Source organism: Gossypium hirsutum, chromosome D02 (assembly GCF_007990345.1).
Source record: "Gossypium hirsutum isolate 1008001.06 chromosome D02, Gossypium_hirsutum_v2.1, whole genome shotgun sequence".
In the NCBI taxonomy this organism is placed as follows: Eukaryota; Viridiplantae; Streptophyta; class Magnoliopsida; order Malvales; family Malvaceae; genus Gossypium; species Gossypium hirsutum.
In genome coordinates this window covers 25640943-25653190 of record NC_053438.1, presented here as the reverse complement: position 1 = coordinate 25653190, position 12248 = coordinate 25640943, and positions in this window count along the sequence as shown.

Sequence of the window (12248 nt, the reverse complement as noted above, 5' to 3'; positions counted from 1 at the left end):
AAAATTTTTAAATCACATTCTACATCAAATTAAAATTTAATGTAATTTTAAGATTTATTTGAAATTTTGTTGTTTCCATATTTATTATTAATATTCATTACAGTTCATTAAAACAATATTTGCTTTAATTAAAACAATTAAAGACTTTGTAATTATTAAATGGTATTTAATAATTAAATATATAATTTAATTATTTTTATTTTAATAAAATTTAATAAGATAAATAAAAATATTAAAAATAAAAAAAATATAATTTAATTAGTTTTATGCATTTAATTATTTTTATTTTAACAAATGCATTATTTAATAAATTGGAATATTAAAAATAAAAAATATCCAAACTTTACTTGAGTTACAAAAATAAACAAACGCATTATTTAGTAAATTGAAAAACAAATGCATAAAACCAATCCATAATAATAAAATTAAAACTTGAATAATAATTGAAAAATAATAGTTAAAATTAAAAATAATAAAAATAAAGTGTTTTGCACTAACTATTACAATAGTCAAAATAAACTGATTTGCACTAACTATTGCAACCACCTTAGTCAACTAAACAAATAATCAAACAAGAAATGAAACCTTCAACAGTTTATTTTTAGTCAAGTATGTGAATGGAAAAGGGAGATAAAGTCAAAAAAACCATTGCTCAATTAGTGCACCCTCACAGCTTCATAAAGGGAAAAAAAGAAGAGGGAAAATCTTGAAAATAATACCTTTTCCTTTTTGATAAGCTTGCAACCTTCAACAGGACCAGTACTTGCAAAAACCTATTGGACTAGTGGTTCAGTCACTTGTGAATGGATGTTTCCCACATACCTGCAGTTTCTCAAAAATAAAAAATAAAAACTATATAAGTAACTTTCTAAGTTGTTAAAAAGATGCAAGAACATGCAAGCATCTATCACATTCCAAAAACCATTTAACTATCAATTAAAAGAGCCATTAGCTTAGAATTTTGGACAGAGGGCTATAGCAACATATCCAATCAGTAGACTCATGAAGGAAAGTGTCTCTAATTCATGCAGTTATAAGCACAAAAGTGACTAGGGTAGGTACTTAAGCAAGAAGGGGAAATAAGCGACTCACAATATACAAACAAAACAAAATGGAGAAAGGGGAAAAAGAAGTAAAAAAAATCTAGGCAAACACTCACACACTGCGGCAAGCACTTGGATCAAAACCAGGAGGCAGATTTCCACTTGGGATTGGCTCTATCTGCAGAATACAAAAGTGAAAAATAAAAAAAGAAGGGAAAAGAAGAAACGATGTGCAAAAAGTCAGGTCCCACTCAACTCAATTCTAAAGCCTCCATATCCAGGAAAAAGGATAAGGTTTTGAAGAAATCCAATAGTCAACCTAAAAGAACAAACAAGATGCTAACTACAACCATCACAAATGTGAGCATCACTTCTCCTACTTTGAAAACACTTTCCACTTGAAAAGACAGCAAACTTCCTTGCTTTTACTATTATCACTTGGAAAGGACTGTTGGACATGTAACTCAGAAAGAATGCAAATACATTGAAAGCACCATAGACTTTATAAATTAGCTTCATGCTGTTAACTTTCAACACTATAAACCTAAAAATTCCCAGAACGAAATGCGGGAATCACTCTTTAAACTCCAATACTCAAACAAGAGACTGATAAATTGCACGTTTTTTTATATAATATTTACAATCTAGAGATAAAGATATAGAAAAATATAAACATGGACATGGACAAAAAGACTGATTGACTGTGCATGTGTGCCAGAGAGATGGCAACTAAACATTATCCAAACACAATCATTTCTCAACATTTGCAAAACAAAATGAAGATTAAGATTAGCAGTAAACTAAATAAAACCAAAGAAGTGAGAACCATAAGTAAATGAGAAAGAAAACACAATAGAGAACCTAGTCTTCGTATAAGAGAAATAACAACATTTGAACTTCAAGCAAATGAAAATGTAAAATATTCAAAAGCAAAACAATCTTTTATCAAAATTCAAACCAAAAAAAATGAGCTTCACTCTATACAAGAAGCATGTTAAAGTCATAGGCTTTCTCATTTCTGGAAACCAAATCCAGAAACGTCTCCCACCAAAAATCAAGAAAATAACTTTTGTTTTTGAAAATCACATTCAAATCGCTGCTTAAATGTTTAGATCAAAGAAAATACAAAAAGAAGCCATTTTTCCATTGAATTCAGATCAAAGATGAAGAGAAAAATCAAAGAAAATAAAAAAAAATAGATAGAGCATATAACCTGAAAATAGCCACCGACAAAGTGAAGAAGCACTTGCCGAAACAGTTGGGTCGAAGATCTGAGACGGTGGAGTCGGCGAAAGATGCCAAGATGAAAGTGAAACGGGAGCGGGTGGAGGCGACTTTGCTGGCAGCTTCTGTTTAATGTGTTTTAAGGCTTTTGGGTTGGGAGGGTAAAATAAGGTTGAATAGCTAAACGGTGGTTTAGGGAGGGAATAGCTAAACAGGGTTGAATAGCCAATTTTTGGCATACACCTATAATGGAATAAGCCCGTAATAAGGCATTCCATTCAACCAAACGGGTGATTAGGTGGGCCCACGGAATAGGGGTGTAATGGCATAGCCATTTCACCCAACCAAACATGTTGTAAGTTTAAAATTGTTCATTTGAAGCTCATTTCCTTAATACGGGTTTCCACGGTCTAAAATAATTTTGAATGTTAAATATCATATTTAAATATAATGTTCATATTACCTTTTTATGGTAAAATTATCATATTTTCTCATTTTAGCAGTTTCTTCTCAAAACTCGATACATAAATCAATTCAATATCATAATTCATAATAAATCTTTAATATAAGTCCTTGAGTGGTGGGAATTATTTTTTTTCTTTTTTAAAAAAAATGGAAAAATTATAATTTAGTAACTAAATATTTCAAAATTTACAATTTGATCCTTTTGTCACATTTCCACTTCTAAATTCTTTTCTCAATTATCAAATTTAATTCCATAAAATTCTCTTATCCAACTCATTTTTCAAATTTTCTCATTAATTCATTATATACAGGAATAGTGTCATGTGTATAGCAAAAAAAAATTGGCGTATTACAATAGCCGAATGTGGAATATGAGAAAATGAATTTTCGCTTTCCACTAAACCATTCTCATATAATTAACATTATTTATTTAATAATAAACAATAAAATCAATGGCTAATTAAGCCTTCATACAAAAGATAATGGAAATCAATGGCCTTGATCATGCTTGCCCACTATTAATTATGAATTAATTTTTTTAAGGACAAAGAAAATTGCTAATCAAGGACATGCACAAAGCTTCAATAAAAAAATCTCATTATACTCACTTTATAATTTAGTTCTTATATTGTTAGTAAAACAACTTAATCTATTTAATTACTATTCCTATATTCAACTCACTAATTTCTCGAACCAGGTTTAAAGCATTTAGCCTTGAACCGGGTTTTCTAACAATGATGAAAATCAGGTAGTTATAATTAATTCTTTTTAGCTCATTTATTCATTAGTTGGGAAATTTACACTTTAGGCCCCTATACTTTTCAAAATTTCTAATTTAGTCCCTAAAGTGACTTCCATCAACTTAATATTCAATCTAAAACATCCTTATGTTCCACAATCTTTCTTAATTTTTCATTTTCCTCAATTTGATCAAATTACATTATCATTGTTAATTTTTTTAATTTGTAATTTAGTCCTCTTTCCACATTCTCTCATTCAAAATTTACTTTATTGATTTACAGAAATAGATCCTCATAACCTCTTTTTTTTAAATAAATTCTATTTATTGTCTCATTATCGAATTTTCTCAAAAATTCACTATAACGCTTCCTAGAACAGTGCCACTTACTGTTTCAAAAAATTTGGGATGTTACACCCTGTTTCCTATTATGTCTTGCTATTTATATTCCCTTCAAGGTTCTCACACAAGGGTGAAAATGTGATCCTTCATTTTTAATAGGAAAAATATGAAAATCATAGTTTGAATATTTCTTGAAAAATTAAAAAAAATGAAAAACATGAAACATTTGCATGATATGAATATGCATAAAGTTCACAAAGTTTTGCATGATTGTGATGATTCATATTTCGTGTGATTGTATTTGATGTGAGTCTCAAGGCACAATTTCAAACCCATGAATGTGATGGGTTCACACTACCTCAAGGCCCAACAACAATGTCAAAGGTTAAGCAAATCAAATCAAGATTCGAGGACGAATCTTTTTAAGGAACTGGATAATGATACATGCATGGATGGGGTGAAATTTATTAAATTCCAATTACCAAAACTGCCAATTTTCAGGCTTGGGATGTAACAGCCCGATTTTGGGTCTAGATGGAACAATGGTTTTGTGACCACAAATCTGACAAGGAAAAATTTATTTTAAAATTTTGACATTGGTTGCATTATGATAGGAAGGTTGCATGAAAATACTGAAATGAAATTTTATCGATTTAGTGATTAATTAAGGAAATGACCTATTTGTATAAAATGTAGAATTTGAATTCTAGAAGCTAGAAGAGTTAACTAGCTATGAAATTGTAATACCCCGAAAATTACTACAGTAAGAAAGTAAGATAATATCCCTAATATGGTAAAATAAGGAAATAAAGTGATAAAAAGGGTAATTGAGTTATGTCAACATTGGAAAGTATATTATGACATATTAATTCAAGAAATGATTAAATTGCAAAAGTGAGAAAAGTTTTGTTACCCAAGAGTAAATACTCAAAATTTGAGGGGTTAAAGTGTAAATATGAAAAATTTAAAGGACCAATAGTGTAAATATTTTAAGGGTGGAATAATCTAGAAACTAAGGAAAATGGATAAATTAGGACCAAATTGAAAAAATAAAGAATTTTAAGGGACTAAATTACAATTTTACCAAATTAAGTGATGACTCAAGGATTGAATTTCAAAAGATTATAAAGGGTAAAATGGTCAATTAGAAAGAGAGAGAATTCTAGAAGGTAATGATGTGTTTGTGATATTTTTAATTAATTAATTAGATAAATGTTATTTAATTAATATTTTATTAAAATTTTTAGTATTATTTTATTATTAAATGATTAATATAAAAGGGAGGAAAGATGATGAGAAATCATCTTTCTCATGCATCTCACGTTGAAGAGAAGAGAGGAAAGAAAGTTTTGCTTTCTTTACAATTTGGTCATTCCACAAAAAATCTACCATTTCCACCTAGAAATCAAAAGAATTTCTATAGCCATCAAGGGAGAAAGATAACAAGGAGACTATGGGGAGCTAGAATATCAAGTTAGATTCAAGAAATAGAGGCTGGAGGAGAGAGAAAATGAAGTTAAAGATTGAAATCAATTGAGCAAGGTAAGAACATCAAGATTTCAATATATTTTTGAGTTTGATATTATTGAAAAAGTATGAGAATGATGTTAATGTAGGGTTTTAGTATATAAGGTTATATGTTCTTGATATGTTAGTAAAGGGAAATAAGAGAAAGTGATGGAAAATATTGAAGAGAAAGGAAAGGAAAGTGTTATAAATTTAGTTATCAACATTTTACACTAAAATAGTTTTGAGACAGCAGCAGTAGTCTGACTTTGAAAATTTACCAAAAATCGTATAAATTGAATTAAAAGATGAAAAAATATGAAATTAAACCTTATTGAGTCTAGTTTCCCATAGAAGAAACAGTGTAAGCAATGGAGTTTTAAATTATGAGATATAATAAGTTTTGTGAGATAAGGTCAGAATGATTTTGGGTTCCCCTGTTCTGACTTTGGAAAATCATAAAAAATTGTATAAAAATAATTAGAGTCTTAAATTTATATGTTTAAATCCTTAATTAGGTTATTTTCAATAGAAACAAATGGTAACATCATTCAAATTCTGTACGAGGAGATAATTAATTTTTAGTAAAGAAGGGTCGGAACTGTCAGGCAGAAGAACATGGATGACTTTAAAGAATAAACTGTACTTATTTGCTAAACCGAAAATTTTGAAAATTTTATGGTAAGAATATATGTGAGTCTAGTTTCATATAAAATTAACGGATATCAATTTTGAGTTATGTAGCTCAATATATAAACAATTTAGTGACTATGACTCAAGTGGACAGCTTTGAATGAATATAAATAAATGTGAAATTATAGATAATGTTACATATAAGCATGTTATATATATTAAGGATGTGGAATGGAGAGGAGGAGGAGGAAAATATATGATTATTCAACTAGCATGAGTTTTCATTAAAAATGACCAATTTACATGTTTTAGGTTCAGAGACTAAATTGAACAAATGTGAAACTTTAAGGGTAAATTTGTAAAAATGTCAAAAAGTGACCAAATTGCATGAAATGAATTGTTTTATTATTTAAATTAGTAAATTTAATGAAATATTAATTTAGATCAAGATTGGGTGGAAATTCGAGAAAATAGAAAATTACCAAAATGTCCCTAAATTTTGGTATTTCTACAATTTAGCCTGGTAAGTTCGTATGAACTATATTCTATATAATTTTAATTAAAGTGAATGTTATTTGGTGATGAATATTATATAGATATGTGTTTTATTATTGGAATTGAATTATTATTATTGGTAATATGTACAATTATTAGATGCAGTGAAATGATTATCGGAAGCTCGATTGTGGTTGGCAGGAAATGTTGTATTATTTATATTGTGAAGAATTATAAAAGCATGTTAAAAATTTGAAATTTTTAATAATTAATAGAATTTTATAACTCGGTTCAATACGTTTACAAGTGTACGTGTTCTGGTAATACCTCGTACCCTATTCCGGTGTCGAATATGGGTAAGGGGTGTTACATGGGAAATTAGCAAACTTGCGATGAATTTTTGGATGGGATCTTGGCATTTCTGGGTTGAGATGTCTCATGGCGTTTGAAGATCTATCTCTTAGCTTCAAAACTCATTTTGAATAACTCAATTTTGAGTTTGGGAGCTCAAGTTATGATTCTTTTAATGAATACTACGCAAGCAGAATTTCTGAACGTGATTATAACAAGAATTACGAGTTTCAGGATTTTAATTCGAGTTTAAATCATATTGGTTTGGGTTTTAGACTTAATTTTTATTATATATGAGCCCAATATTGTATTTATCATCTCTTATTATTTTATTATTATTTTATTCTGAATTTTTTATAATTATTAAGTATTTTAAGTTATTTAGGAGTTTTATGTTAATAAAAAAGTTTAGTTTAAAGCTACTTCTTGTTTAGATTAAATTAGAGTTCTAATATACTTAAGAGTTTTATTTAGACAATTCATTATTATTCTATTTCTCTTTTGAGTTAATAAGTTCTCTCTAGGTTTTTCTTTTCAAGAATTTATCTTGAGTTTCTTTTAAAAGAGTTTTAACAATCTTTCTAGATTGTGGGGATCATCTTCAAATTTTTTTCTTGCCAAAGTTTCTATCTTGAAGGGGAAATTAGAGTCGCTTGAAGGGGGTTGTGGATTCTTCGTGTTTCCAAGGCTTCTTAGGACTTCTACATGCCACGTTCTATCTTTCCATTTATCTTCTTTATTCGATTCCTTAATCTTTGATTTATTATTTTATTTTAGTTATTTATTTTAATTATTTTATCTTACTTGGATTCAATTTCGTTTCAGGTTGTGTCAAAATCCAAGTTTCTTTCCGACATTTAAAGCCCTAAGTCAAATCTGCGACTTTGACAAACTTTACGATCCGCTTTCGCTTTCCCAATTACGATTCCAACACTCAAATTTGGTACTTAACATTCCAAATTTTTGTTGGTCATGTCTAGAATAGTGTCACGTTGCTGATCTCGAACATTTCGAACCTCTTGATCCCTTCTCAACTTCCCAATCATAGTGTTGCGAATCATAATGAAAGCTTGAAAAGAACACAATACTCAATAAAAGGAAAATTAAGCAAACCTTAGTGTTATGCACTCAGAAATAAAAATTAAATTCTCAATAAGGTAAGAATTAACCTTGCAAGTCGTTTCAAAAGTGTCTATATCAATCAATCAGAACGTATTAGAATCAAACCATCAAAGCAAACCTAATAGCACTATGAGTCCAAAATTGGCTTAGACATCAAATAATTCTGTTGTACGGATAAAGGAATATGCAACATGTTTTAACCTACTAACATAAGAAGCAAGAAAGTGTTAGAATGCTTAAAGGAACAAATAAAAAGTAAAAACAAATGAAAACTTAAAGCTAAGAGTCAATGAAAATTGCCGAAACCCAAAAACCCGAAAAATTGCGAAGAAACTTGACAAACTTCATCGAGGTGTTCCCAATTTCCAAAAATCACGAAATTTAAACTCGATCCTCCTCAAATAATGTAGATCTGATCCGTAATACAAAATTCAACCCACATTATATTTTTTATTTTTTTCATATTTTATTTTTTTGTACTTTTTTCGATCACTTTTTTTGTGAGAAATATTTTTTTATACTCTGAAATAGTGTCAAGAAATAGTATGTAAAATTTCATATCGTTTGAAAATCGTTTACCCACTAAAAAATATTTTTTTCTGAAAACTTTTTGAGGTTGTTTCCTAGAAATCAGCGTATAAAAATAAAAAGAACACCTAAAACGCCCAAATCTAATACCAAATGATAAAGGATGAGAAGGATGAACGTGAAAGCGGATTGTAAAGTTTGTCAAAGTCACGGATTTGACTTAGAGCTCTAAACATTCGGAAAGAAACTTGGATTTTCACACATCCTGAAACGAAATTGAATCCAAGTAAGATAAAACAATTAAAATAAATAACTAAAATAAAATAATAAATCAAATATTAAAGAACGAATAAAGAAGATAAATGGAAAGATAGAACATGGCGTGTAGAAGTCCTAAAAAGCCTTGGAAACACGAAGAATCTATAACCCCCCTTAAGCGGCTCTAATTTCCCCTCCAAGATAGAAACATTGACAAGAAAAAGTTTGAAGATGATCCCCACAATCTAAAAAGATTGTTATAACTCTTCTAAAAGAAACTCAAGAGAAATTCTTGAAAAGAAAAACTCAGAGAGAATTTATTAACTCAAAAGAGAAATAGAATAATACTGAATTGTCTGAATTGTGTACAATGCAAAGGCCTATATATAGGCTAGCTAAATAAATCTAAATAAAACTCTTAAGTATACTAGAACTCTAATTTAATCTAAACAAGTAGTTTAAACTAAACTTTCTTGTTAACATAAAATCCTAAATAACTTAAAATAATTAATAATTATAAAAAAATTAGAATAAAATAATAATAAAATAACAAGAGATGATAAATACATTATTGGACTCATATATAATAAAATTTAAGCCTAAAACTCAAACCAATATGATTTACACTCGAATTAAAAGCCCGAAACTCGTAATTCCTGTCATAATCCTATTCAGAAATTCTGTTTGCGCAGTCTTCACTAAAACGGTCATAACTTGAGCTTTTAAACTCAAAATCGAGTGATTCAAAATGAGTTTCGAAGCTAAGAGATAGATATTCAAACGTCATGAGACATCTCAACCCAGAAATGTCAGGATCCCATCCAAAAAGTCATTACTACTCTACTAATTTCCCAATCCTGAAAATTGGCAGTTTTGGTGATTGGAATTTAATAAATTTCACCCCATGCGTACATGTATCATTATTCCTTTTGATGATTGAAGGCTTAGTTTAGATGTCCAATTTTATTTCTTTTTTATTTTACTCGCATTCTGTTTTGGAGGCTGGAACGATGGAAATGTGCAAATGTACACAATTGCAAGAAGTAATAAAGTGACAAGTAAATGTTGAGTTATCGTACCCACACTACACCAAAATAGGCTTTTAGCGGCGTTTTTAGCGGCGTTTGGATAAAAAACGCCGCTAATGATCGATCATTAGCGGCACATTACGGAAAACGCCACTAAAAATAAGCATTAGCGACATTTTTGAGAAAGCGCCGCAAAAAACCTAAGCCCAACGACGTCGTTTCTCAAGCTTTCGGGGATTTAGAGGCGTTTATAAGAAAGCGCCGCTAATGCTCAGGGCTTTAGCGGCATTTTTGGGAAAGCACCGCAAAAAAACCTAAGCCTAACGACGTCGTTTTTAAGCTTTCGGGGATTTAGCGACGTTTTTAAGGAAGCGCCGCTAATGCCTAGGGCTTTAGCGGCGTTTTTGATAAAGCGCCGCAAAAAAACCTAAGCCCAACGACGCTGTTTTCTGAGCTTTCAGGGATTTAGCGGCGTTTTTGGTAAAGTGCCGCTAATGCCCAGGGCTTTAACGGCGTTTTTGGAAAAGCGCCGCAAAAAAACCTAAGCCCAACGACGCTGTTTTTTGAGCTTTCGAGGATTTAGCGGCGTTTTTTGAAAAGTGCCGCTAAAAATATTTTATCTTAATTGGTTTATTCATATTAAATAAAATTCAATTTATTTCTAATTGAATATTTAAAATCTTCAGAAAAAATTACGATACGTAGAAATAATTTGAAATAAAACACATGGAAAATTTAAAATATTATTATTTAAAATAATTGTAAAAGAGATAATAATAAAATTGTTTAGGGTTTTTGGTTTAGGGTATATGATTTATTTAAGATTTAAGGCCGGTTTAGGAGTTCATATTTTAAGGTTTAGGGAGTATGTGTTTAGGGATTATGGATTAGGGGTTGGGATTTAAGGTTTAGGGGTTAGAGGGTTAGGGGTTTAGGGAATAAAAGTTAGAGATTCAGGGGTCGAGTTAGAGTTTTGGGTTTAGATTAATTATTTTTTAATTTATATTTTAAATATGTTCTTATATAATTGTAAAAGAGATAATAATAAATTTGTTTAGGGTTTTTAGTTTAAGGTATATGATTAATTTAAGATTTAAAGCCGATTTAGGAGTTCATATTTTAAGGTTTAGGGAGTATGGATTTAGGGGTTATGAATTAAGGATTATGGTTTAAGGGTTGAGATTTAAGGTTTAGGGGTTAGATGTTAGGGGTTAAGAGTTAGGGATTTAAGGTTTAGGAATTCAGGGGTCGAGTTAAGGTTTTGAGTTTAGATTAATTATTTTTTTAATTTATATTTTAAATATGTTCTCATATAATTGTAAAATAGATAATAATAATAAATCAAATATATTGAAATTATGAGTATAGTTTAAATTATTTAAGAGATATATAATAGATAGATTTTATATGTATTGAATGGTTAATTTAGAGGGTTTAAGGTTAAGGTTTACTTGAGATTTGTTAAATGATAAAATTTTATACAATTAATTAATGCTTTTATATTTAAAAAAATGTAATCTAAACCATTTGATATATTTAAATTAGTTTAAATAGAATTAGTAAATAAGTTAAAAAAAGTAATAGATTCATATGGATATTTATGTATAATTATTTATTTTGGAGAGGACCAAATTATAAGAAAAAAATACAAAAATAAAAATGAAATAAAAATGATATGGATATATAGGTAATTATTTAATTTAGATAATTCTAACTTAATAATTAATTACAACCATTTTATCATTTGTTTTCTTATTAAAACATACAATATTTATTTTGAGAGTACTTTTTATTTTATTTTATAAAAAATCAATTTATAAAAAATAAAATAAAAAATTTTTAGCATAGCAAAACGGTGTCATTTTGTTCAAAATGAAATAGCGGCGTTTTTTACAAAAACGCCACAAAAAATAAATCAACTTATAAAAAAATTAAAAAAAATTATAATAGCAAAACGGCGTCGTTTTGTTCAAAATGAAAAAATTTTGCGACGCTTTATAAGAAACGCCGCTAAAGGTAAGCAATAGCGGCGTTTTCTATAAAAACGCCGCAAAAAATAAATCAATTTATAAAAAAATTAAAAATTTTTAGAATAGCAAAACGGCGTCGTTTTGTTCAAAATGAAAAAAATTTGCGGCGCTTTATAAGAAGCGCCGCTAAAGGTAAGCAATAGCTGCGTTTTCTATAAAAACGCCGCAAAAAATAAATCAATTTATAAAAAAAATAAAAAAATTTTAGAATAGCAAAACGGCGTCGTTTTGTTCAAAATGAAAAAAATTTGCGGCGCTTTATAAGAAGCGCCGCTAAAGGTAAGCAATAGCGGCGTTTTCTATAAAAACGCCGCAAAAAATAAATCAGTTTATAAAAAAAATAAAAAAATTTTAGAATAGCAAAACGGCGTCGTTTTGTTCAAAATAAAAAAATTTTGCAGCGCTTTATAAGAAGCGCCGCTAAAGGTAAGCAATAGAAAACGCCGCAAAAAATAAATCAATTTATAAAAAAAATAATTTTTAG